At 50.9% G+C, this 25043-nt stretch overlaps 1 protein-coding gene across 2 annotated transcripts in view; it reads right to left on the bottom strand.

The window, feature by feature from the left end:
* Positions 1–25043, bottom strand: part of NEXMIF (neurite extension and migration factor) — a 168561-nt gene that overhangs the window by 45195 nt on the left and 98323 nt on the right. For both annotated transcript variants that reach the window (XM_063416748.1, XM_063416750.1), the window contains exon 2: positions 10898–11032. The gene's annotated coding sequence lies outside the window, so the exon portion shown is untranslated. The remainder of the gene's footprint in view (positions 1–10897; positions 11033–25043) is intronic.

The raw sequence follows: 25043 nt of genomic DNA, 5'->3' as shown, positions 1-25043 counted from the left end.
GTGAAATACCCAGAGAAGAAGCCTGTACAGATGTCACGACACAGAAAAATTTACTGGATGCAGCAGCACCATGTTTGCCATCAGCAGACAAGGGTGGAGGGGTCACAACAGGCAGAAAGGTCACAGGGTGAGGGCACAAGGAGGCTCCAGGATGTCAGATGTGGCTGCTGTCCTTTCACACCATCACCTCCTGCAGACAAGATGTCAGAGGAGAGTTCAGGGAGGATCTGTAGGCACGGAAAATATTCCTGCAGGAGCTTGCTCAAACTGCTCAAACACAAGAGGAAACTTGCACGTATTGGGAAGGCCCGGCCAGGATATTCCCCAGGAGGTGCAGGGGGTGTTCCAGAGGCAGAGGCTGCAGGACTGAGAGCCCTTGGGCAAGGGCAGGAAGGAGGAATCCCAGGAGAAAACTGAATTCAGGCAGATTTCCACAAGGATTTGCAAAGTGGCTAAGAGGGTGCCAGAGCACTGAGGATGAGCTGGGTCCTGGGCACCTCCTGGAGGGTGATGCTCACGTTGGGCAGGGCCCTCCACGATGGGGACGCTCTGGGATGGGGTGACCCTGTCACCATGAGATTTCCTAGTTTCTGAGCGTTCATATTAAAGTAGAAAGTTTTCACCTTCTCACGCTCTTTCATGTAAACAAGGAGATTGTGTTTGCAAATATTCCCATTGTTTTCACATTCTTCTCCAAGGAGAGGAGAGGTTGTGTGACAGTCCTTTTGACCCATGTGGTTGAGAGGTGGGAATACCACCCTCCAATCCATGGTCACCTTTCAAATAGTATTTAAGAGCCTGTAATAAACAAAGGTCGGACTGGCCCTGCCCTGCTTTTCTCTCACAACTCCCAAGGGATCATTTCCAGTGTGGCAAGCAGTGACATCACCCCACCCCACAGGGAAGATCCAAGCGAGTCCCACCCCCAGGCAGCCTCTGGGCACCACGAGCAGGCCCAGAGGAGCAGGGAGCCCGTGGCACCCTCAGAGCTTCGGCTGGGTGCAGATGATCTCATGGCCAGATCGATGGATCCTGATATAGCAGCACTCCAGATAAACGCTGCTGCACAAGGGCTCTTGAGAGAGGACTGGGAGGGAAGAGGGCTTTGGAGGGATGGCTGGAGAATGAGGAACAATGGAACATCACCAGCTGCTGGGAGCACTGTGCCACCTTTTGTACAAACACACCTCTTCAGGGTGACACTTTACCTGCAAAACCGTTCCTTGTTTCCAAGCCTTCTTTCCACAGTCCTCACAGAAGCTTTTTGGCATCAGCGCGGCTGCGTTTGGGTGTGTCTGATACAGAGAGTTCCTGAGTCACAGGCTCAGAGGGCTCCTGCAGCCCCAGGCAGAGGCATCTGCACCTCTGTGGGTGAGCACATCTCAGCTCCAGGGAGGTGAGCGTGGCCTCACCTCCTCCCTGCATCCCCAGGTGCTTTGGAGGGATGTGCTCCAAAATCCCAGGCATCGTCACCACCCCGCTGTGGACCCGCTGTACCCCGGGGTGCTCGGTTAAACACCTCCAAATTACCACAACTCCACATCTGCCAGCTGCCTCTGCTCAGCCCACAGCCACACCAGCAGGAAAACAGCAATCCTGCTGCCTGGAAGCTGCCGGAGCACAGCCCAGCACGGCAGCACCAGCACCAGAGCTGTGATCTCAGAGGGGCTGGTGGCACATGGCATAGAGAGAACCCTAATCCCTGCAAAGCCAAGAGGAGCTGAGGCACACCAAGACATCCTCGGAGCAGGATACACACCTAGGACACAGATCCCTAGATAGACAGCAGCTTCTTCAGGGCCCTGACTCCTATAACCACATCAGCTTTAATTTTCACTCTGACTTAAAAAAAAACCAAAACACACAAACACACGGATAAAATTGGGAATCTTGCCCCACCCCTTGGCCAGGTAAAATGACATGAAAGCTCCAGCTCTGGCTGGCTCAGTGGCCAGGATCTGGAAGGGGAGGGAATGTTTATGGAATGGTTTTAACCAATTCAATTTGAAGGCAATTTGTGCGCAGCGGCAGAGGCAGCCCTGACTGCAGCAAACAGGGAGCGGGCTGGATCAGTGGCAGGGTGGAGGTGGGGGCAGGAAAGCAGGAGCAGCAGACTGTGGCATCGAGGCTAATGGCTTTGGAGCGATTTATTCCATGAGAAACACAGCTCAGAGCCACACGGGGTCTGTGCCTGGAGTACAGAGGGACAGTCCCCAGCTCCAGGGAGGATCAATACCAAACACTCCAGGATAAGCAGGAAACTTCTCTTAGAAGAATAAATAAATGACAGCTAATGGATCCAATCAGGCTGTCTGCAAAATCCAAAAATTCTGCTGAAACTGCCCCCACTCAGCAAGGTAAAAGCTCCAGCACTGTCCCAGCACTGCTCCTGGGACAGCCATTCCCCAAGCCACACCCTGGCCCTGCCACCTCACCCCCAAACAAAACCCTGCTGCCAGAAATGGGGATGGGCTCCTCATTTTCTGTACCAACAAGGGAAAACCCAAGGAAGAATTACCCACCCCTTCCCCAGCTTGGTCCTCAGCAGCAAAGCTTCACCTGGAGACACCATTCCCCTCTCCTCGGTGGCCTTCATCCCTGCTTTGGATGAATATTCAAGGAGTGGACAGCGAGAGCTGGGTTGGGGACAGAACAAAGGGAAGAGTCTTTCTGGACCCTGGTTTTGACAGATGAGGGCAGGAATCTCCTCTGCTGGCTCCGTGTGCCCTGTGACTCAGGATCAGCAGCTCTGGATTCTGCGCCGGTGGAATTTGCTGGGAATTGCTCCCGATGGTGTTTGCAGCCCAAGGATAACGCGCTGCTCTTTCCACATCCCACTATCTCCATGCCCAAGCACATATGGTCTGGCTAAACAAGAAGCCTTGGAAAGGCTGTCAACAAGACTAGAGGAAGGTGGGCATCTGTGCAGAAGCATATGCATGTCCCAGTGCTGCCCTGCGAGCATGGAGAGGATGCCCAGAATCCCACCCAAACCTGCCTGGGTCCAGCAGAACTGCACCAGGGACACTGTGGCTGCCACCTCCCTTTGTGCTGTGGCACTGCAAACCCATCCTGCTGCTCCCAAGGAGCCTCCTTGCCAGGGTATCTGAGATGTTCCCTACTCTGGTCCAGCACTGCTGCTCCAGCCCTCGTTTATAGAGCCACTTATGTGTTTGCTTCAAAGTCGTGTGTGTTTGCTTTATGTTCATCTGTGAAAATCTCCCCCACGGTACTAAAGGCAGTGGAATAATCTACTATTTCAACCCGCATTCCTCAGAGAATTCTGCAGTTAAAAAAAAAAAAAAAAGAAAAAGAAAAAAGGGGAAAAAAAACCTGGTTGAATTTGATTAAACCTTTGGAATCTCTCCAATATTTCCAGTTATTCCATCTGTAGAAACACTCTACTGGCACTTGGCACACTCAGAGCTTTAACTGCCTTCTAAATCAGCAGCAGTTCTGCCTAACAATTTGGCATTTGCACAGTGCCTTGTAAATCACCCACCTTACATCTCTGGGTACGAGGACCAAACCTTCCAAAAAGCCCATTACTGCCTCAGAGAAATTCTTCAGGAAGAAAATACCTTCTTATGGGCTTGTCTCTCGACAGAAAGAGGGGGACACTGGCACACAGCATTCAGTGGGCACGGTGCTCACACTGAGGCTCCTGGTGTTACTATGGCAGTAAAATGAAACCCAACGCAGCCAGCTGGTTGCCACACTGCTATTAGAGCTTCTTTTCTGTTTCTGACCTTTCTAGAACTCTCCAAAAGGCACTGATCTGTACCAAATCTCCCCAGGATCTGAGGTTGGTGCAAGGTGAAGGTGTTGGTGTCCTGGTCCTCCTGGCAGGCCACAGAGGGAATAATTACAATTCTGTCGGTCGGGATTTGTTTGGTTGTTTGGGGTTTTTTTGGGTTTTTTTGGGAGGTTTTTTTTTTATTTTTTGGAAGTCAGGAACCAGTCTCGGCACGGCTGCAGCTCCAAATCAAGGCACAAAGCAGCAGGAAAGCACTCAGCAGTATCAGCAGCAATTTGTGCATTTCTTGCAAACAAAGAGCAGAGAAGGTCGGCGTTGTTACTTCCCTGCTTCCACCTCTTTTGTCTTCCCAAATCGTTGGAGGCTAAAAACCTCCCCTTCCCAAACTGCTCCTGGCTCCAAGCTCTTCTGAAAAACCCTATCCCCTTATCTTTATCCACACCTGAGCCTCTTTTATGCCTCCCCATCGACAAAGTGTAAGAAAATCATCAATTTAAGCACTACGCTCGTGCCTTGCCCCTCGCCTGTGCCTCAGATGTTGTTTTCTGTGAGTCCTTCCCAGCATGGATTTGGGCTCTGAAGTGTAGAGAGGGAGATATAAAAACAAGGAAGAAGAGGACAAGGCAAAAAAGAGAAGGAACACATGGAGTTAACTCTGCTCCTCCTGCCCTTTGCTTCTGAAATCTCACTGATTTTCACTGCTGTGAACCTGCAGCATCAGAGTCAGCTGAGGACTTTGAGATGGTCACTGGGCCATGCAGGGTGACCCTTGGAATCTGCCAGCAGGACAGAGTTCAGGGCTTTGTGATTAGAAAGGGCTGCCCACCACAGCCAGGGCTGGGAGGGAATTTCTGACTTGTTTTGCAGGGGGAGATCCAACATGAAGAGTTGGAGAGCTCTGGGCCTGTCCCACTATGAGAGGTAGAGACTCCAACTGGTTTACTCATTAATATTCTTTAGGAATTACTGATGCTATTGATGCTTCTCATGCAAACATTTAAAAAAATTGCATTTTGTCCATCCTTTTGTATCCTTTGCTCTCACCCTGCTTGGTCTCTTTCTTCTTTTAACTCCAAGGAGGAATAATTTTCCTCCTTGGCTGCACTGGGAGACCTGCAGCAGTGAGCACCCACAGTGTCCTTCACCCATTTTTAATCAGTCCAATCAAGCAGAGCAAGGTCCCATCCTGCATCCACCACGTATCAGCAGGATCCTGTGCCAATCCATAAGCCTGGGGTTTGGGTTTCCAAATAAACAGTTTGATCCCTCCTCAGCAAGGAGCTGCTGGGGACTGGGTGTCACTGGGACACCCAAGGGTGCTGCTCCTCCAGCGTGGCCCTCCTGCCTCCAGCACTGCCCTGGATGAGGGGCTGGGGCTCCAGCACTGCCCTGGATGAGAGGCTGGGGCTCCAGCACTGCCCTGGATGAGGGGCTGGGGCTCCAGCACTGCCCTGGATGAGAGGCTGGGGCTCCAGCACTGCCCTGGATGAGGTGCAGGGGCTCCAGCACTGCCCTGGATGAGGTGCAGGGACTCCAGCACTGCCCTGGACGAGGTGCAGGGGCTCCAGCACTGCCCTGGATGAGGGGCTGGGGCTCCAGCACTGCCCTGGATGAGGTGCAGGGGCTCCAGCACTGCCCTGGATGAGGTGCAGGGACTCCAGCACTGCCCTGGACGAGGTGCAGGGGCTCCAGCACTGCCCTGGATGAGGGGCTGGGGCTCCAGCACTGCCCTGGACGAGGTGCAGGGGCTCCAGCACTGCCCTGGATGAGAGGCTGGGGCTCCAGCACTGCCCTGGATGAGGTGCAGGGGCTCCAGCACTGCCCTGGACGAGGTGCAGGGGCTCCAGCACTGCCCTGGATGAGGTGCAGGGGCTCCAGCACTGCCCTGGATGAGGTGCAGGGGCTCCAGCACTGCCCTGGATGAGGGGCTGGGGCTCCAGCACTGCCCTGGATGAGGTGCAGGGGCTCCAGCACTGCCCTGGCACGAGGGCTGGAGCAGGAGAAAGGCTCCTCACTGGCAGATTTGGAGAAGAAGACCTGGGCTCAGCTGAATGCTCCCCACCAGGGCTGGGAGAGCTTTGGATTTGTGGCCACTCAGCTCTGCAGCCACGAGGAAAATGTTCCCTCCCAGCCAAAACCCCTAAAAATGATAACGAGGCAGAGCTGAGCCTGCAGCCAGCGATGCATACGAGATGATGGCCTTCCCAACACGAGAGCAAAAGGGCAAATGAATCACATTACACTCCATGAATAAAAACAGAGTCTTCATGCACAGAGACTTAATGACTGTTCTGGATGCACGAGACAGCCCGGCCTCCTGCGCAGAGGTGCTGGGCATCCCCAGGTCCCACCCAGCTCCTGGGCACAGCCTGGACTCTGAACTCTTCTCAGACCCACTCTGAGATCTCCTGAAACCCACTCTGAGATCTCCTGAGACCCACTCTGAGATCTCCTGAGACCCACTCTGAGGAAAACCCCACCTGGCAGGGAGGCTTTCCCTGAGGTCTGTGAAGTTGGAAGCTCTCAGCAGCTGGCCTGGGCTAAAGACCTCAAATCTCAGCCTGCTGCACCCGAGTCCATCCCTGGGAAGGTGGGATTAGGGCTTGCAGCTCTGTTGGAACTGTGCTTTTATTTCATGCAAAGTGAAGAGGAACAAGCCCTGCCCACGATGGTGCCCCTGGAGCAGAGTCCTGCAGCCCCTGGGTTGTTCTCACTGGCACCAGGAGGCAGCCACAGCGTTTTCCCAGCCCGCCTTGGCACATTCCCTGGGCACAAGGGGAAGGGGATGGTGTATGAGGCACCTGAAATGGAGAGAACAGCGTTTCCAAATGACCTCCTCAGGCAGGTGCTCACAGAGCTGTTAGGGAAAAGCACATTGTGGAGAGATGGCAGAATAAAACCAAACCCCACCATCGTGGCATTATTGGGAAGGGGCTTCTGCACAGCCCAGCACACAGGGAGAGTGGGAACCACCTCCCCTCAAACCCTGCTGGGGTGCTGAACACGCCAGCACCCCTTTCTGGGCTCCCCATGGCATTTAAGCCCAATCTTGCTCCCATTTTGCTTGGTAAACCTTGTTATCCTCTTGTAAACACCCCCCTGCAAGGGTGGGATTTCCCCCAGCAGCCCCAGTGTCACATTCCTGTCACATCCAACACGCAGGCAGTGCTGGCAGCGTGGGCTGCACCCCGGGCTGGCAGCTGCCTTCTTGGGAGGCACTGAAAATCCTCCACACCTTCACTATTTTCCTACATCTGCTTGGAAAACACAGCCCAGAACAACCTCTCCCAAACAACATCACTCCTCTGGCAAACAAAAGGAAGTCAAAGGCAAACTATTTATTGCCAAACCCTCTTCCTTCGTTGTAAAATACTGCTTAATTTTATCCCTCAGGCATCTATTATCTCATAGCCCATATTATTTTTCCAGCTATTACTGCTTAATTTTCCCCATCCAAAAACTCCGTACAGACACCAGCCAATTTCTATCTTGGCATAATTGTTTAGGAGAAACAAGCAGCTGTTTCACTGGGGTCCTAAAGAATTGGTGGGGAATCAATGCTTCTCCTTTCTTTGTCCACAAGAAACCTTGGAGGAAAGTCACATGTCCTCTGCCACCAGCACTGTCACCCTGCCAGGGGACACTCTCTGATCAGAGGGGACCCTGCAGAGGGAGGAGAAGCTGGGGGGATCCACCAGACCCCTCATTTACAACCCCACAAAAGGGGGGAAATAAAGGTGAGCATAAATAGATTTTTTTTAACATTTTGAAATTTTTTTTTCGTTTAAATAAAAGCTGCTGATTTTAATCAAAGCTTAAAACAAAATGTAAAACCTGTGGCTAATGGAATCTGCCTGGACTGCTTCTGTTTCCTATTTCTGATAGAATTTGTTTTACTTCTTGTTGGTTTGGTGGGTTTTTTTGCCAGCAAAGCTTCTGTGGGGGCACAAAGTATTTCACAAAATGCCAACACTGGACATGCAGATGAACAACAGGACATTCTCCAGGCACAAAGTCCATAACCCTTTTTTCATGGAGACTTTGGAGAAGAGATTACCAGCATCAGCAGGCACAGGAGGGACCAGCACACAACTGGCAGGGGTGGAGGTTTGCAAGAGAGCTCCCAGGAAACCACCTCTGCTTCCCAGACTAGCATGGGACAGATAAAGGGTGGCAAACAAGCTTGGAACCTCTCACAAACAAAAACGATCGAGGCAATCAAGAAATATACAAAATTGGAAAATATTGTAAAGGCACGCAAGGAATGAGCAAGTCCCTGGCAAAGTCTGTGAGTGTCCAGGTGTGTCTGTGTGGGTGAGAGGGACAGAGCCAGGAGCCCGCCTGTATTCCCAGCAGCATTTTCCATGCAGGGCTGTGTCACAGAAACATGGAATATCCTGACCTGGAAGGGACTAACGAGATGATTGAACCCAGCTCCTGGCCCTGCACAGGACACAATCCCACCTTGTCCCTTGGAGCGATGTCCCAACCCTCCTGGAGCTCTGGCAGCCCTGGGACCATTCCCTGGGGAGCCTGGGCAGTGCCAGCACCCTCTGAGGGAAGAACCTTTCCTGATCGCCAACCCAACCCTGAACATTCCCTGGGATTCCAGCCCTTCCCTGGGTGCTGTCCCTGGGATAGGGATGTGTTTCAGCTTAATTGCAATTTGAATTGAACATTTACTGAGCCACTGCTGACACCCTTTTCCCTTCAGACACAGCCATTGATGGTAGCATTGGGACTGTGGGTGTTTGTGGAGTTGACTTTTTGTGTCACAAAGGGTTCCCTGGTGAGCGGGCAGGAAGGGATTTGTGGTAATGGAGGGGATGGGAAAACATTTCTCAGGGACCATGAAGGGCCTCGATGGGCTCAGGACAGAGCATCCCCCACATCCTCCTTCATTTTAACACATTTTTGCTGCTCCTGAAAAAAGGCATTTTCCTTTCCCATCCTGGCTTTAGATGTTCAATTAAAAATGAAGCTCCCAAGGCAAGGGGAAGCATCAGAGCTCTGCTCCAGCCTTGTCCAGTGGGTGTTCCCAGAGCAAACAGGAACTGCGAGGAGAGGCCGGGTGGCAATGAGTCAGGGAGGCAGAAAGGCATGAAAGCAGGATGAATGGGAAGGCAATAAACCTGCAGTATTTCACTGAGGGACCCGGCTCCTGCATCACCTCCATCCATCAGCACCAGCACAGCCAGGCAGGGCTGTGCTCACACAGGAGGGGCTGTGGCAGCATCCCCAAGCCACGGGCAAGGTGGCAAGGGCTGAGGGCACTCAACACCCACCACCCCCAGCACCTCGGATCCCCCTCCAGAATAAAACACTCCAGATTATTTCACCAGCGGCTCACGTGAGGCACGGGAGAAAAAGTGATGGGACAAACCCCACAGCCAGGAAAAGGAGCAGTCCAGGAAAGGCACTGATGGTGGACACAGCATTGGAACTGTCCTGCTCAGGGACTCTGTCCAGGGAGGATGAAAGGGGCTCTCACCCCCCTCAGGTCTGACCTGCTTCAGGAAGAGGAACCTGAGAAATATGTTTAGAAAGGAAAGTTGTTCCCTGTAAAATCTGAGAAGCAATTCAAAAAATGAAATCAGAAAAAGGTCACCCCCAAAACTCCCAGTGCCCCTTCATCCCTCATTTCTCCTGGAAGCACAAAGTGTGGCAGCTTCATTTTGGGACCAAGATGGGAAACCTCCCCTCTCTCTTTATCTAGAAAGAAATCACAAAAACATCACCAGGAAACAGAGGATGGGAACTACCTCAGTGCTTTATTTTCTGGAGCTCCAGCCCACTTCAGAAAGAGTCACTGCTTTTTCAGAAGGATCTCAACAGCTTCCTGCACCTCCTGCCATCGCTGCCCATCTCTTGCTCCAGAGATCCAGCCACAATTTCACAGCAAAAACAGCCATGCACAAGCTTTGCCTGCACCTCCCAAAAAACAGAGCTCTGCAGCCTCCTCAGTGACCTCCAGCTTGGACACAGGCTGGGGCAACCACCCAGGCTGGGAATAAATCCCACCACTCTCTCCCCAAAAAGAAGCAAATTCCCCGTTAGAGCTGCAGCAAACTCCAGCAATCAGCAAGAAGAAAGCTTTTTAAAGAGATATAACCCAGGATTTCTGTGTTGAAACACACACCACAGATGGTGGAGCAGACGAGGATTAATTCATGAATCATATTTCTTAAACGATACAATCTCTCTTTTCACTTCCATACTTTCCCTTTTTGACTCAGAAGCAGGGATTTAAGATGCCCTTCCCAGATATGAATTTTGCATGAACAAACATTGCAGGGGTAAAAAAAAAAGCAAAAACAACCAAACAAACCCACAACAGCAATAAACCAGCAAACCCAGATGTTTCATGAGAAGTTCTCAAACGCAAGCGAAGGCGTATCCTGCCCATCTACATGAGAACATGTGTGGAAATACAATATATGCAAGCACAGAGCTGGGAATGGGGTGGGAAAACCAACTCCCCACCCTTTGGAGCTCACTAATGCTTCTAAGCCAGGGTTCTGAATTTCACAAAAGCTGATTTTCTATCTCCTCCCATCTCATTCGCCACGCTCCCAGCGCAAGGAAAGCCTGAGGCAAACACTTCCAGGGAGAGGCCTCCTCCCTCTGCCAGTCAGGTTGTGCCACTCCAGCCCCCAAACTCCCTTGGGAAGGGATGCCAGGCTGCTCTCCAGGAAAAGCTCAGGGATGCAGAGAGCAGGGGCGAGGCAAAACATCCTGCCCCACGCACACAGCTCACCACGCCAGCTGAGAGGGGTCTGAAGTGGGGAGGAGAGAAGGAAATGACACGAGAGCTCTTCAGCAGCGGGGGGCTCCCATATCCCGATCCCTCTGGGCTGGGGGGCTCAGCCAGAGCCACGCCAGCCTGTGCACAGCCCCTGCTTCCACCCAGGCAGGGGCAGACACAGAGCCAGGGCGAGCAGAACCAGCACCAGCGCTCCAAACTGCCTCTCCCGGGCACTTTCTCACCTTCCTTTGATCAGCAAAGCAGCATTTCAGTCATTTTTTTTTCCACTTTGCACACAGAGCAGCTGTGTGTGTGCTTAACAGCTTCTTTACACAGTCTTGCACTTCCTATTGTAGCTTTACACACGGAATAAGAGTGAAAGAAAAATCACTTACCCTTTAATTATTTCAACCTTTCCCTGCTCTGTGCGTGACGTGGGCTTCTCTTTTGGTTACTATTTCCAGATTTGGTCTTTGGGTAGGTGAATGGAAGAGGAGAATGACAGGAGTTGTAGTTGATGACGATGGAGACTGTAAAATAAAGAGAAGCATTTTCAGCTCAGAGCAGTGCTCCCCTATACGTACAGATCAGATTATATTAAATTAAATTAGTGACACCTACATAAATGCTTCCTACTGTTTTTATGCACACATACAAATATCACAACTGTCAAGGAGAACGCGGCTGTCAGTGATACGGCAGGGGGGAAAAAAAGAGCAATTTCTAAAATGGAAGGGAAAAAAGGAAATCTAGGCTAACAAGCAGCGTTTGAGCAGCAGCAGAGGGGCTGCTGCTGGTCTGCAGGAGGGCCAGGAGGCAGCTGCATCTGCCTTGGGAGCACTGGGAAGGGCTGGGGCAGAGGACAGCAGGGAAGGTGGAGAATTGCAACAGCAACCCTCACAAAACGCTCCTCTGCTTCCCAAAATACCACATCAGCTTGGGAGAAAGAGAGGAAGGAGCCGAGAGCTTCAGGAAACAAAATTCCCCCATCCCCTGGAACGATGGAAGGACTCCTAGCTTGGGAAGGAGTTAATGACGTGGTCATCAGGGCAGCAAGTACCCCCCGAAAAACCAGATTATTCTCCCACCATCTGCTTGAATAGCAGAATTTCTGCTGAGTGGTTTCCCCCACACAGCCCCACAGATCTGTGCAAACAGACAAACAAACCGAGCAGGGCTCGCTGCCTCTGACGGTGCCAGGGTGGAATTCCTGCCCTCCCATTGACTCCTGCCCCTCTCCCCACACCAACGCCCTGCCCTGCTCCTCTGCAGCCTCCTCAAGGCTTGGGGTACCCCCAAACCACTGCCCATCAAACATCCTGGGATCCTTAAAAACATCCTTTAGTCGTAGCTGAGGAAAACAAGGAAGGTGAGCAATGAGCACTTCCATGCTATTATTTTCCTCGTGGCAATTCTCCCATCCTCTGTAGGCAACTGGCACCTCCAGCACCATGAGTCCCAGCCCAAACACTGAAAACACCCCCAAAAAAAACGTATTTACAAAATCACTTTGAAGATGCCACGGCAGGCAGTGGAAAAACCCAACCCCCTGAGTCAAGGAGATTGTCTGCTTGGTTGGAAAAACACAAAGGTCACCGCAAGGAGTATATAAAAATACATGCTAACGTTGAAGAGGTATAAACATAACACCAAATAACTCTTTTTATACCCAGCTCAGCATTTAACACTTGCCCAGAGGCCTTTGATAAATCCCAGGTGCCTGAACAAAGCAAGGAAGCTTTTTCATTGCTATTTAGCAAAACAGGGAAAGTAAAGCACAAGAGAATAAAACTGCTCAAGACATCAAGGACCAAGTCAGAAAGAAACAGCCAGGTCTCCACATCCAGCTCTTCCATTGCCAATTGCCCTGTCAGGCTACTGGATGGAAATAGAAATACTATTGTTAGCCCCAAGCCATGCAGACTCATTGACATTTATTTTAGTGCTATAAAATATATTTTTAAATACTTGAAGAAATAATCTGGAGGAAGTGCTAAGAGCTTGGAGTGTATTTCCAATATGCCCCAGCTTTTCCAGGGAGATTTGAGACCTCCTGGAAAGACAGCGACCATCTCAGAGTGTCAGGGTACCTCCAGCTACCCAGCACATGCAATTCCCTGCCCTTGCTTCTGCTCCCAGGCTGTTCAGTAAGAGGGAAATCTAAAAACTTTGTTGATTTTAATCACTCATGGATGGCAGAATCCCCAAAGTATCGTTTCCCACGTGTTTTTAATGAGTGTGGGTGTCTGTATGTGAATGACACTGGAAACAGAGGAACCTGGTGGGGTCAGCTCCTGGCCAGCAGAAACCCCTGAGCAGGGACAAATCCTGCTGTGCACCTTCCACAGAGCCCCAGTCCCAACACCTCATCCCAAAAGTTCATGGGGACAAAGCATGTCACAATTACAGGAGCATCTCCCCATGAAGAGCAGCAGCCCCATCCCTCCTCCAGCTCTCAGGAGGGGCTTTGGGGTTGGCTGAGAGGAGCAGTGGCTTTTCCAGAGGAACCCAAAATCACATCCAGAGAAAACCGTGGTGTGGGAGAAGAGATCCTGCCAAGAATGGGATGCAGAGGTGCACGGGGACACACAGAACACAGTGCCCTGTTTCTTGCCACACCCAGATGGACCAAGCACATGGAGGATCCATTTGATCTTAAATAAACACTGCATAACACAACTCCTGTTTCCCAAGCCAGCCTTGGATAAAATAAAACATAATTGGAGGAGCCAGGGACAGAGAAGAAACAGTTCTCTCCCTTTCCCTTGCCAAAATGTTATTGGAGATTTTGTGTTTCTCAGGCTCCCCGTGATTTTGGACAGGTCTTTAATCAGTGTTTTGGTGGGGGAAACAAAGGACCAAGGCCATTTGTGCAGTTCCAGAGCAGGTTCAAGAGATGTTCACTGTGATTTGCCATGCCAGGCTTGGAGATAACACCTTCCCCAGCACCAAGAGGCCAGCCTGGCACAGGGCACTGGCCGTGGGATGGCACAGCAGAACCAGAGGAGCCAGAGCTCCAGGACTGCCAGGCTCTGGTTTTCCCCTGGAGCTCAGCAGATGGCAGCAGTCTGGGTGCCCGTCCCTCAACAAAATCTGCAGGAGCTGCACCAGGCACCGAGTTCAAAGTCAAAAGGAACATTTGTTCTACAAGAAAACACATTGCCAACGACCCCTAACAAATTGTGGCTGCTGGAACAGGCAGCTCAAAGCACAGCAGCATCTCCCAGCCCCGTTGTTACTGCGGGCTCTGTGCTGATGGTGCGAGCGGCAGTGCAGGCACAGTTTGTGTTCAGTACAAATTACAGAGCAGCACCACAGACCTGGAGAGGCAGCTCTGCTCTTCCCTGCACTGCTTCCCTCATGTTTTGATGCCCATTAAATTCTTTCCCATTTAACTGCTTTATTTGGCCTCCTCGCTGCATAAAATCGTTCCACGGTTGTTGAAGCCAAATAAATAATGGCAAAACTTTCCCTGCAAAGAACTCCAAGGGCTGTTGTGTAAAGCAGGGAGGGGATCAGCAGATAGAGACAACTCGGAGGCAACCTGAGGGTTGGGATTCTGTGTCAGCTCGACACACAGGGGAAATAACCCTTTAATCCAGTGCAGTGTATTTCATTTACTGTAGTGTTATCCAGTTCGAAGATGTTATGAAAGGAATCCCTGGAGAGACTTAAGACTTCAAAACCAGCCTGAGTTTGAACTTAATTCCACTGTTGCAAAAGGCTGGAGCTGTGGAAGATGACCTTTTCCATACCTTGGATGCCAGGAGCCATCCTGCCTCATAATGTCATGCCAAATTAGAATATTCTCTTTTTGTTTTACTCGGGATTTTGTTTTGTCTTTTCTTTTTAATTAAAAGCATCTGTCACCGTTAATGAAATGAGGGGAAAGAGAAGAAAAAATATCAGTAACACAAAGAAACTAAAGCTGGTGGTGTCCAGAGAGATGGAGAGAGTCAAAAAACTGGATAATTAACAGAGGAACTTTCACCTCCCCATGAGATCATCAGCAGAGCCCAGGTCAGGACCAAAGGATCCCCAGTGCCATCTCCTTGCTGCTCATCACCTGAACAAAACAAAGGGATGCTCCCCACACACACCCCCCAAATCCCGCCGGCAGCAGGGCCTTGGGTGGCCTCCTCTCCAGCAGGAAATGAGAGGGAAAAGACTTCTGAAGTGCAAATCCCAAAGTTGTTCAGGTCTTGCCGAGGTTATCCTGAATGAAAGTTCAGAAATACTTGAAAAAAGCAACCCATAAATCCGTGTCAGTGAATCAGGAGCTGGTGGAACCCCAGGGATGAAGGTGTGTGGTCTCATCTTTCACCAGCTGCAGGAGCTTCACTACCCAGGGGGGATTTTTAAGGAACCCTGCAGGAATTCATTGAACAAGTCATGGAAATTCCAATTAAAGTTGTTCACTACTGTTAACTGCCTCTGTGGACTTTCCTATTTGGAGGTGAACCATAAAAGGCCAGTTTTCACTTGCTGCATCTTCCAAGTCAGATTGTGAGTGCAATTAAATGTAAATTTGTATTTTCCAAATATAGGGTTCCCCCACAAAATACTAAATTAATTACAAAATGTATTCCTAATGTGAAATTATTTAGCCTGTTAAAGCGGTACAAACAGCTTTATTGGATCATTAATGGTTAGAAATGTTCAGTCAGCACAGTTGGAAAAAATGTAAACTAAATATGTCAAGGATACGTTGCTTTCTCCTCTCACTATTTTTTTAATGTCTTATTTCATGGTAGATAACTGAAAAATCTTTTTACCTGACTTAGTAAGAGGCTCATTTACTCATGCAAATTTAAAATCAAGTGTCATAATACAATGAAATTATAAAAACATATCAAAAAGGAGTTAGTGAGTCACTAAATTTAGCTCCTAATGGAGTTGAAGCTGTCTTATACAGTTGTATGTTAATGGGGAGAGCTCTGGTGGTCTGTAAACATCAGAGCAGAGCTCAGCAAGCATCCCACGTGCCCGGGGTTTCTGGAGGAGCCCTTTGGGTTTCCAGCCCTCCACACCTGAGGAAATCTAAGGGAAACTCAGATTTTCACCCCAGCCTAGGTGAGGAATACACCCAGCATTAAATAAATTCAAATCCATTGCTCTGAGCTCTGGGCAAGCCCCAGGTTCTGCAGGGCCACATCCCAGCCCCGGTACCACTCCTGGGCTGATTTACAGGCGTGATCCTCAGCATCCACAGGGATTTTCCTAATCCACACAACATTTCAGGCCTGGGGGAAGCACTGGTTCTGTGGACTGGCAGATACTGATCAACACAAGGGCTTGGCTGGGAATCTGGGCAGATCCAAGTGACAAATCAAAGTGGCACATCTGAAACCAGGGCAGCACTGCGGGTGCCAGGGCAGGAGCAGGATCCTGGCTGGGTTTGTCTGCACTCACTGATAGTCCAAGCACAGCACTAACATGAAGCCTTTATGTTCTGAGGCAATCTCATTCCAGGAGTAAGAAAAGATGGTGTAAGAGGAGGAAAAGGGAGGGCCAAGGTTAAGAGGTGACCAGTCCACCCAACAGAGCTCGAAAAGCCATCAAAACCAAAGCAGGTTTTGCTTTTACTGGGCAGGGTGGGGAAAAGAGGCCTCTGCAGAGAAACTGGCTTAAGATACAGGGAGGCAACTTCTTAAAGGTGAAAATGTTCCTTTAACACCTTCCAGTGCCTACAGGAGCTCCAGGAGAGCTGGAGGAGCTGGGACATGGGCCTGGAAGGACAGGACACAGGGAATGGCTCCCACTGCCACAGGGCAGGGCTGGAGGGGAGACTGGGCAGGAATTGTTCCCTGGCAGGGTGGGCAGGCCCTGGCACAGGGTGCCCAGAGCAGCTGTGGCTGCCCCTGGATCCCTGGCAGTGCCCAAGGCCAGGCTGGACAGGGCTTGGAGCAGCCTGGGACAGTGGGAGGTGTCAGGGTGGAACTGGATGTACTTTAAGATCCTTTAAGATCCCTTTCAACCAACTTATTGGGGGATTCTCTGACACCCCTGTCCTTGGGGCAGGCTTGGATTTGGGTCCCAAACCCAAAAGCAGCACGAGGGGGCTGCAGCAGAGGGGATGGAGGGAGGCTGTGGCCCCATGCAGCCCCTTCAGCTGCTCAAGGGCAAAACTGGGGCCCAGCACAACCCGAAAGGAAGAAACAAATATTCCCAGAGCTTCCTGAGCTGGCAGAAAATCGTGAAAATAAAGCCCTGTAAGGAGAAGAGGCGAGGGAGCTAACAGGAAAACATCTCATTGCATTAAGGGCTGTGTTAAAGGTTTACAACATCATCTCCAGACAGGCCCACTGATATTCCTGAACCCTCATCGATCCACAGGTCAAACCAGGAATGAAAAATATCAGTTTTAGAAAATATCACTGGCTGAAATACAATAAACCTATCCTGTCCCTATGCACAGGTAAATAGAGAGACCTTTCCATGTGAGACTGAAATCTGCCTCGGAGCTTGGCTGTAACTACAAAATCCCTGACCTGTCCCCATCTGTAAAACTCACAGGCTGATACAAGGAATTAGGGAGATGTCCTACGTAACTGCTTCAATTAATTTGTGGAATTTTGCACCCTTCTTGGAGGAGGGCATCGTGGCCCTCTGTGCACCCTTGGCTTGCCACCACTCTCAATTTTATTTTTATCCCCAGTTTGATATGAATCAGGCTTTGCAAAAGACAAAACAACCCACTGTAATCATCCAGCACGCCAATTAAACTAAAATATACCCTGGAAATTAAAATTAAATGCCATATCTATGAAAAGCAGCAGACAGCTTCCTCAGAAACAACAAAAAAAGCCCAGATTATAGGAACACGACCTTGGCAGCCCAAAATCGGCGCCAAAGCACTTAGAGAACTTAGTGCCATCCTTCACATCTGCATGCTGGAGGTCTTCATCAAACTGGGTATGTTTTTGCACGTTTATCATCAAGATTTATTGAAGTTGGTTCCATAAATTTCATTGAGTTGTTCACTGCTGCTATTTGTTTCCAAGGCAACAAATGCACTTTGCCCAAGCTGCACAGTACATCACAATTGCTCAGAATTTGGGGGTCCCTGCCCCTGGTGCTGCACAGCACCAGCACCTCCCAATGCCAGCTTGGCAGTGCTGACAATTAGCAAATCTGGGGGGGATTTCTGGAAAAAATAACCCTTATTAGGGGAGAAAAATGTCAAATGAAGCAGGCAGGGAGCAGGCTGCTGGCGAGAAGGTGGGATTTGTGCAAAGCCCCCGCTCCCATCTCATTTACACCTCGGGTGGCTGCGGGTTGAGAAATCCATTCGCGGGTTCAGGAGGAGTTGGAAGGTTCTTTCTGCACAAAATAATGACAGAAAGTCGCCTTCTTGTCATCATTGTGGAGAAAGGGGCAGCAGAAGTAGGGAGGAGAATGGAGAAAAGGAGGATTTACAAACACTGCACCAGCATCTCCCCACTGGCAGCACCCAGGAGCCAGAGGCACAGAGAACTTGCAGGCAACCCTGGAAAAGTTCAGCTTGGGATAAGAAAAACCAAGCACCAACTGAGAGGAAGCATTACTGCCTTTCCTGCTATTTGAAAAGTGGCATCAGTGCTGCCCTGGCCCCATCAGGGCTGGAAAAGCTCAGGAGCACCTCTCCCTCTGAGCACAGCCCTGTGGCACATGCACAGTGAACATCTTGTAAAAAAGTGGCAGTGACAGAGGCAACCTCAGCTGCAGGAAGGCAAAATTCAAATGCAACAGACCAAGGCACACCAGGTTCTGCTCCTGGAGACTCCTCTGGGAAAAACCTCCCACAAAAAGCCATTCAGCATTTCTAAAAACAAAATGAATCTCGGACAAGGTGATGATGTTTCAACAGGACACAGCATTTTTCCAAAGATAATGAAGATATTTTTTGTTTATCTGTCATAAGCAAATATCCACGACTGAAAGAAGGAGTGGCTGCCAAACTCAGCACACCAGTGCTGGCTGGTACAGACCAAACTGGAAACTTCACGGTGTGAGTCAGGGAAACCTGAACACCATTCAGCTTCCAAACCCAGTCACCAGTGTGCCATGTAGCTGCAGAGGAGACAGCCCCAATTATCCAGAGCACAGGAAGCTGCAATCCCTTCCCTTTTCCCCCTTTTTTTAAACAAAATTGCTCTTTGTTGGGTAGCACATTCCCTTGGATTCCCAGAGCGATCAAAAAAGACAGCATCCCTGATGACAAAAGCCACTCGTTTTTCTGCTTTCAGCCCCGGGAACGTTAAAGGATTGTTTGCTTTCTAAGTGCAAGTCCACATTTAAGAGGAATAAAGAATTTCTCTGGCAGGCTGGATCAATGATGCAGCAAGCCAAGCATGCGACCTCCCGCAGGGAGCCTGGGTCCGGCGCTCCTGGAAACAATAAAATCACCCCACACTGCTGCTGATGGACTGCACAGTGTGGGAGAGGGGGAAAACTCACTCCTGACCCCTGACACAGCGAGCCACCCCCCTCAGCCACACGAACCCATGGCTTTCATCAACACACTGCCATCACCAGACATTTCACCCCCTTCTCCCCCTGTCAGACTGGCACCCAGGATGCCAAGCCTGGTTTCAGAGCCTGGGCAGTGGCTGCAGCCCGGGAGTTGCCCTCTTCTTCCAGGAATGATGTTGGAACAGACGGTCCTTGCAGCCGGGCGACGGCTGAAGAGCATCCCACGCTGCCGAGAACGTCCAATGCAAGGATATTCTCCAGCCAGCAGCACAAAAGCAGGGGAGGGTATAAATAGCCTTTGAGGAGGGTGTATAAATAGCTGTAGGTAACGTTTGTATGCTATAAAAACCCCTCGGTTTAGGCCCAGCTTCGCAAGAGCGAGTTTCCTTTCACAGCACTTTGCAGACCGGCTTCCCCCTGCCTTGCAGTCAGCACAGCAGGGAGAGGGCAGGGACTGCTCTGAATCCACTGCTGCACCCCTGGGAGAATCCAGGAGGGAATTTCCCTTGCTGTTTAAGAGATCCCATCAAGGCCTATCCTAATATGAGGCCAAAAATCGGCTCTGTTGGGCTGGATCCTTCTGGGGGTGACACGCACGGGGCAGCGTGGGGCTGGAGGGGGGTGCTGATCTTCACGTGCCTTCCTTCAACATGAACCCCAAGTGATTGCGTGGCATCTCACACTCTCCCTCTCCAAAACAAATCCTCTCTGCCCCCTGAAGTGGGAGTGGGGCTGTGCCAGCTCCAGGCTGGGTGAGCACACAGTGACAGCAGCACCTGCACCCCACGCCGCCCCTCTGCCTCCCTGCCTGGGCCATTCTTACCAACCAGCAGAGAAGAAAAATGCTCTTAAAAGGGCTTTATTTTCCTCCCAGGCTGTTTGCTGGCGGTGCAGGCTGTGGGAATCTCACAGCCTCAGCTCGGCTGTCCCCTCTCCTGCAGCATCAGCACCCCCAAAGATGCTCCAGCACAACCCCATCGCTCTCAACACCCCCCCTTGGTTCTCCCCAGGACAAAGCAGAGTCCTGGCACATCCACACAGCCACAGTCCCACCTCACATCCCTCTCAAAATGCCTGCTGAGGGCACGGAGCAGCCAGGGAGGGAGCAGCCAGGGAGGGAGCAGCCAGGGAGGGAGCAGCTCCCACGCTGCCTGCCCGGGAGCAGGGCTGCAGAACAAGGCTGGGCTGGGCTTGGGAGCGCTGGCACCGCTGCGCTGCCACCCGGGGAGCGGCTCCCCGCGGCGGGCAGGTGGCTGCTCTGATTCCTGATTGCTCCTCAGCCTTCCCTCGGGCTGGCACCGTGCCCGGGTGGAACTCTGCAGCCAGCGGTCACCCTACGGAGCAGCCGCTGCTGGGAGGCTCTGGGAGCTCCCCGGGAAGGGGACATCGAGGGGGGCTCAGCTGCACCCCGGGTCACCCCACAGAGGATGGCACACCTGGCTCACCCCACAGAGGATGGCACACCTGGCTGAGCTGCACCCAGGATGGCACACCTGGCTCACCCCACAGAGGATGGCACACCTGGCTCAGGTGCACCCAGGATGGCACACCTGGCTCAGGTGCACCCAGGATGGCACACCTGGCTCAGCTGTACCCCAGCTCACCCCACAGAGGATGGCACAGCTCGTCCCAAATGCCTCTCCAGGGAGGGCCCCTCACCATCGTGATGTCCCAGCCAAAACCTGGCACAGCACCAGAGTTGCAGAGTGGAGCTATTCGAAAAATCCCTGTTGAATTTGTCCACCAGTCCATCGAGGCCAAAATGTTGTGTCAGAATATGCCAGTTTTAGCAGAAATCACACCAGGAAATCACACCAGGAAATTCCAATCACCGGGAATGTGAAACCCCAGACATTCAGTGCAGTTCACAGAACCATCTCCCAGGCAGAGAGACCCAGGACCCTGCTGTGTCCAGCTCCCACCAAGCATCATCTCCCAAACCTTCAGGGAGCCAAATCACTGGAGCAAAACCATCCAAGGGTGTGGGGCAAAGCCATCCAAGGGTGTGGAGCACCACAGAAGGCACAAGTGTCTGGACAAGCCTCTACAAAGCAAAGAAACCAGCCTGTCAAATCTGCAGCTCCACGGGCTGGTAACAGCAGCTCTCCCAGTCCCATGTTCTTCAATAAAGCTGGGAAGCACAGGTCTCCTCTGGAGAACCCCAGCATGCTCCAGATCAGGCAGACAGCTGGGCAGTTTGGTCTTTTTTAACTTTACCCAACCCTGCTTTAATTCATTTTGGGCACACGGTGTTTCCCAGTCTGGATCTGACCCTTCAGCTGAAGCTCTCCACGTGTTTGAGTGCCTATACCAGTAGGGACTGTGTGCATTTGTGGGAGAATGAAGGAGCTAATTCAGGGCTTTGGTGAGATGAAAGGCAAAACCTTAATTAAAATAAGTTTTAAAGCCCATCAAGATTTCTTTTCTTATCTCATTCAGATTCGCAGCCATCCTAAGATTCCACTCGGACTCTAAAAGCGCCGCTTCCCTTCTGCTGTTGTGGGCTTTGCCCACAAAGCAAAAACACAAAGCCCTTTAGACATCACACCCCACACCAACCTCAGAAAATAGAAACGGGGGGGAAAGCACATCTGACAGTAACTGAAATTACACAGACTTCTCAAGAATGCAAGTCATGCATTGCGTTACTTATTTTGCAGAAAATTTCCTTCTGCCCAACCCTGCTCATGCCGAGCACTGCTGGGAGCACATCAGTGTTCACAGAGGGCCCAAGCAGGTTTCCTTCTCCATAGAATCATGGATAGGTCTAGGTGGGAAAGGACCTTGAAGATTATCCAGTGCCACCCCTGCCATGGCAGGGACACTTCCCACTGTCCCAGGCTGCTCCAAGCCCTGTCCAGCCTGGCCTTGGGCACTGCCAGGGATCCAAGGGCAGCCACAGCTGCTCTGGGTACCTGTGCCAGGGCCTGCCCACCCTGCCAGGGAAGAAAAGGTTGGTTCACACAAGGATTTGGATGATAAGGACACTCCCTGCCCTGTGGGTTCTCCAGCAGACACTGAGAGGAGCAACTTGACTGAGCAGCTCCAACCACCCAGGGACAAGTTCTCATCTCAGCTTAGGGAACTTTGTCCCAGGGCAAAAGCAGAGGTGGGGCAAGGACACAGTTCCACAACTGGCTGATTTTCAAGGAAAAATCCCACACCAGATCCATGGAACCTCTGCATGTTCACAACACTCCCAACTGATCCTGACAGTGCCAGAGCCATGAGTGATCAACAGCGCATGAGAAATGCAATTTCACACCAGCTCCCCAGTCCCTGACTCTGCTTCCACCCTGTTTGTGACCCCAGGCATCCCCCAGCACCTCCAGGAGAGAATTTTTCAGAACATCTGCAGAGTTACAGCAGCAGTCTGACACAAACATGTTTTACAATGAGGAGCATGCACAGAGAGTCTCCCTGCTGTAATTCCGACTAACAAAACTGTATCAAAGATAACAAAAATCCTTTGTGCTCAGGGGTTTCTCCAGTAACACCAGTCCTGACCCTCCAGTCACCCTCCTGCCCTCCAGCCCCAGAGTACAGGATGGGATTTGGATGTTTGCTGTGATACCCAGCAAGGAGGGAAGAGGAAAAACAACATTTCCAGGCAAACCATTTGACAAATACTCCACAGCAGCCTGAGCCAGGGCATCACCTGTCTTGCATCCCAGGTACCATCAGTTTGATATTGAGTTTGCTTTAAGGAAAAGAAGAACCAAATTGATTTCTTGGGAGGATAAACTCGCAGCTAAAGGGAAAAACTACAATTACACTTTTCAGCCATGAAAAGTAAATCAGATGGTGCTGAAATCCCAGCAGAAAACACAGATTAATTAAAGTCTGCACTTTCTAAATCTGTTATTCAACTAAACACAGCTGTTAAAAAAATGATGCCTTTGCTGTAATTTCCATGTACATTCATACCACCGAAATACTGCAAAAAACATTATTAAGTGTGCTCAGTGGCTGCTGGAGTTGAACAGGAGAAGAAAGCACACATATATCTTTAATTATGACAAGGACTGCTTTCTTTAAAAGAAAACAATTTTACTTGGGAGCTCCAACACTGCCCCCACAGATGTGATGGAATTTCTTCCAGTGGGAGGAGAGCAGGTTTGGGACCTTGAGGTGGAGCAAAGCAGCACCACCTCAGCAGGGTGGGAGCTCAGGGTGCTCCCTCCTCCTGCAGCAGCAGTCCATGCCCACGGCACGTGGCATCCATCAGCCAGATCCCAGCTCTCCTTCTGGTGCAAACCCACTTGTACTTCCAAGTGCTTCTGGCCATCTGTCCGTCACAGGCAGCGCTTCCCAACTGCACTGATTTCATTAACCCTAATATATTTTAAGATCTTGCACAGATTAAAAAAAACCAACCCCAACCCACCATCAGTTACTCTGCAGGGCCTCCTCTAGAAGCCCATCAAGGCGAGGAGAGGCTCGTGCTGACCCCTGTGGATCCAGCTCTGCTTCCACACGGAGCCCATTTATTCATCAGGAGACAGCAGAGTTAGTGATGCAGGGAAATCCTCCAGGACACACATCCTGGTCCCCTGCACATCCCAGGGGCTCCGGGGGGGCTCTGGCAGGGTGAGGAGGAGCACAGAGCTGGCAGAGCACAGCTACGCTGCCACCCTGCCAGGTGGGGACAAAGCAACACGCCTCAGACAAAAGCTTCCCTTCTTTTATCCCCTCCTTCCCTTCCAAGTCACCATCGAGGCTCAAAATGGAGAAATTGGGAAATTGCAGTGATCTGAGTGGGGCCTCAAAGGCACCGTGCCCTTCAGCCCAGTCAGGAGAAAGTTCCTTCCCAGCCCCACCACAGCTGTGCCTCCCCTAGGGAGGAGAGAGCAACGCTTGAACCTCGCCTCCTCTGCAAGGGGAGAGGGCATGGGAGAGCCCTCCCTGCCTCCCAACGCCTCTGAAACCATTCCAGCTCAAAATATAATTAGGGTGATTTAATACAGTCATATCTTAATGTTGGCAGGAGCTCCCTGCCTTAAAAGCAGCCCGGAAAGCCTCCTGTAGTGCAGACCTGGTGGTGCTCCAGGCCCTGGCGAGGGGACAGCAGTGCCACCAGCACAGCTCACAGCTATGGACACCAGGGACACTCAGCTGTGACCCTGGAGAGGGGAAAATCCAGACCAGGGACACTCAGCTGTGACCCTGGAGAGGGGAAATGCAGACCAGGGACACTCAGCTGTGACCCTGGAGAGGGGAAATGCAGACCAGGGACACTCAGCTGTGACCCTGGAGAGGGGAAATGCAGACCAGGGACACTCAGCTGTGACCCTGGAGAGGGGAAATGCAGCAGCTGGATTGCCAGTGCTGCATCACAGGGCCTTGGGAGACATCAGCCACCACCATCCCCAAGGGCACTGGGTCCTCACTTGCATTTAACCTCAACAGAAATTACCATATTTTCATTCCCCTTTGGTTTTTTGTTTTGTTTTGTGGGTTTTTTTGGGTTTTGTTTTTGGGTTTTTTTTTGAGGAACACAAAATTGGATGGGAAGAAGTACATTCAAATGTAAGGAGGCTGTAAAGAAAACCATTCTTAACTGCAGGGAGACCCCTGAGTGTCCTCCCAGTCAGCTGTGTGGGACAAGGAATGTGTTGAATGAACTGGGCTAAGCAACTCCTCCCCAGCTCCACAGAAAAAGGCACTTCTCAGAAGGTTTTACTGTTGTTGGCTTTTGCATAAAACACCTCACTGCATCTACTTCTTATTACTCCTCTACCTAATCTACCCAAACTCATCGGCTGATGAGACCTTCTGAGAGTTGAAACACCTTCTGAGAGTTCCCAAAATATGATCAACTTGGAGAAAAAACCATTAGAACCAAGGAAGTATTGGTAAAAAAGAGGAGCTGCATTTTTGGGGATGAGCAAGATGCACTGGTAGCAAAGTACTTCCTATAATCTTCCATTACAGGGTGAAGGTTTTAATAAAGTGCAATAAAAAAAGCTCACATTTTGATCTTTTCCCAGAGCTAGACATGGTTTAATTAGCTTGATCTCATTATGTAAACTGGAGAGGAAAAAAGAACACCATTAAAGCAATATCCCACTGGCAAATGAGACAACC

Source organism: Prinia subflava, chromosome 20, assembly GCF_021018805.1.
Source record: "Prinia subflava isolate CZ2003 ecotype Zambia chromosome 20, Cam_Psub_1.2, whole genome shotgun sequence".
Classification (NCBI taxonomy): domain Eukaryota; kingdom Metazoa; phylum Chordata; class Aves; order Passeriformes; family Cisticolidae; genus Prinia; species Prinia subflava.
This window is presented reverse-complemented; position numbering and strand designations above follow the sequence as displayed.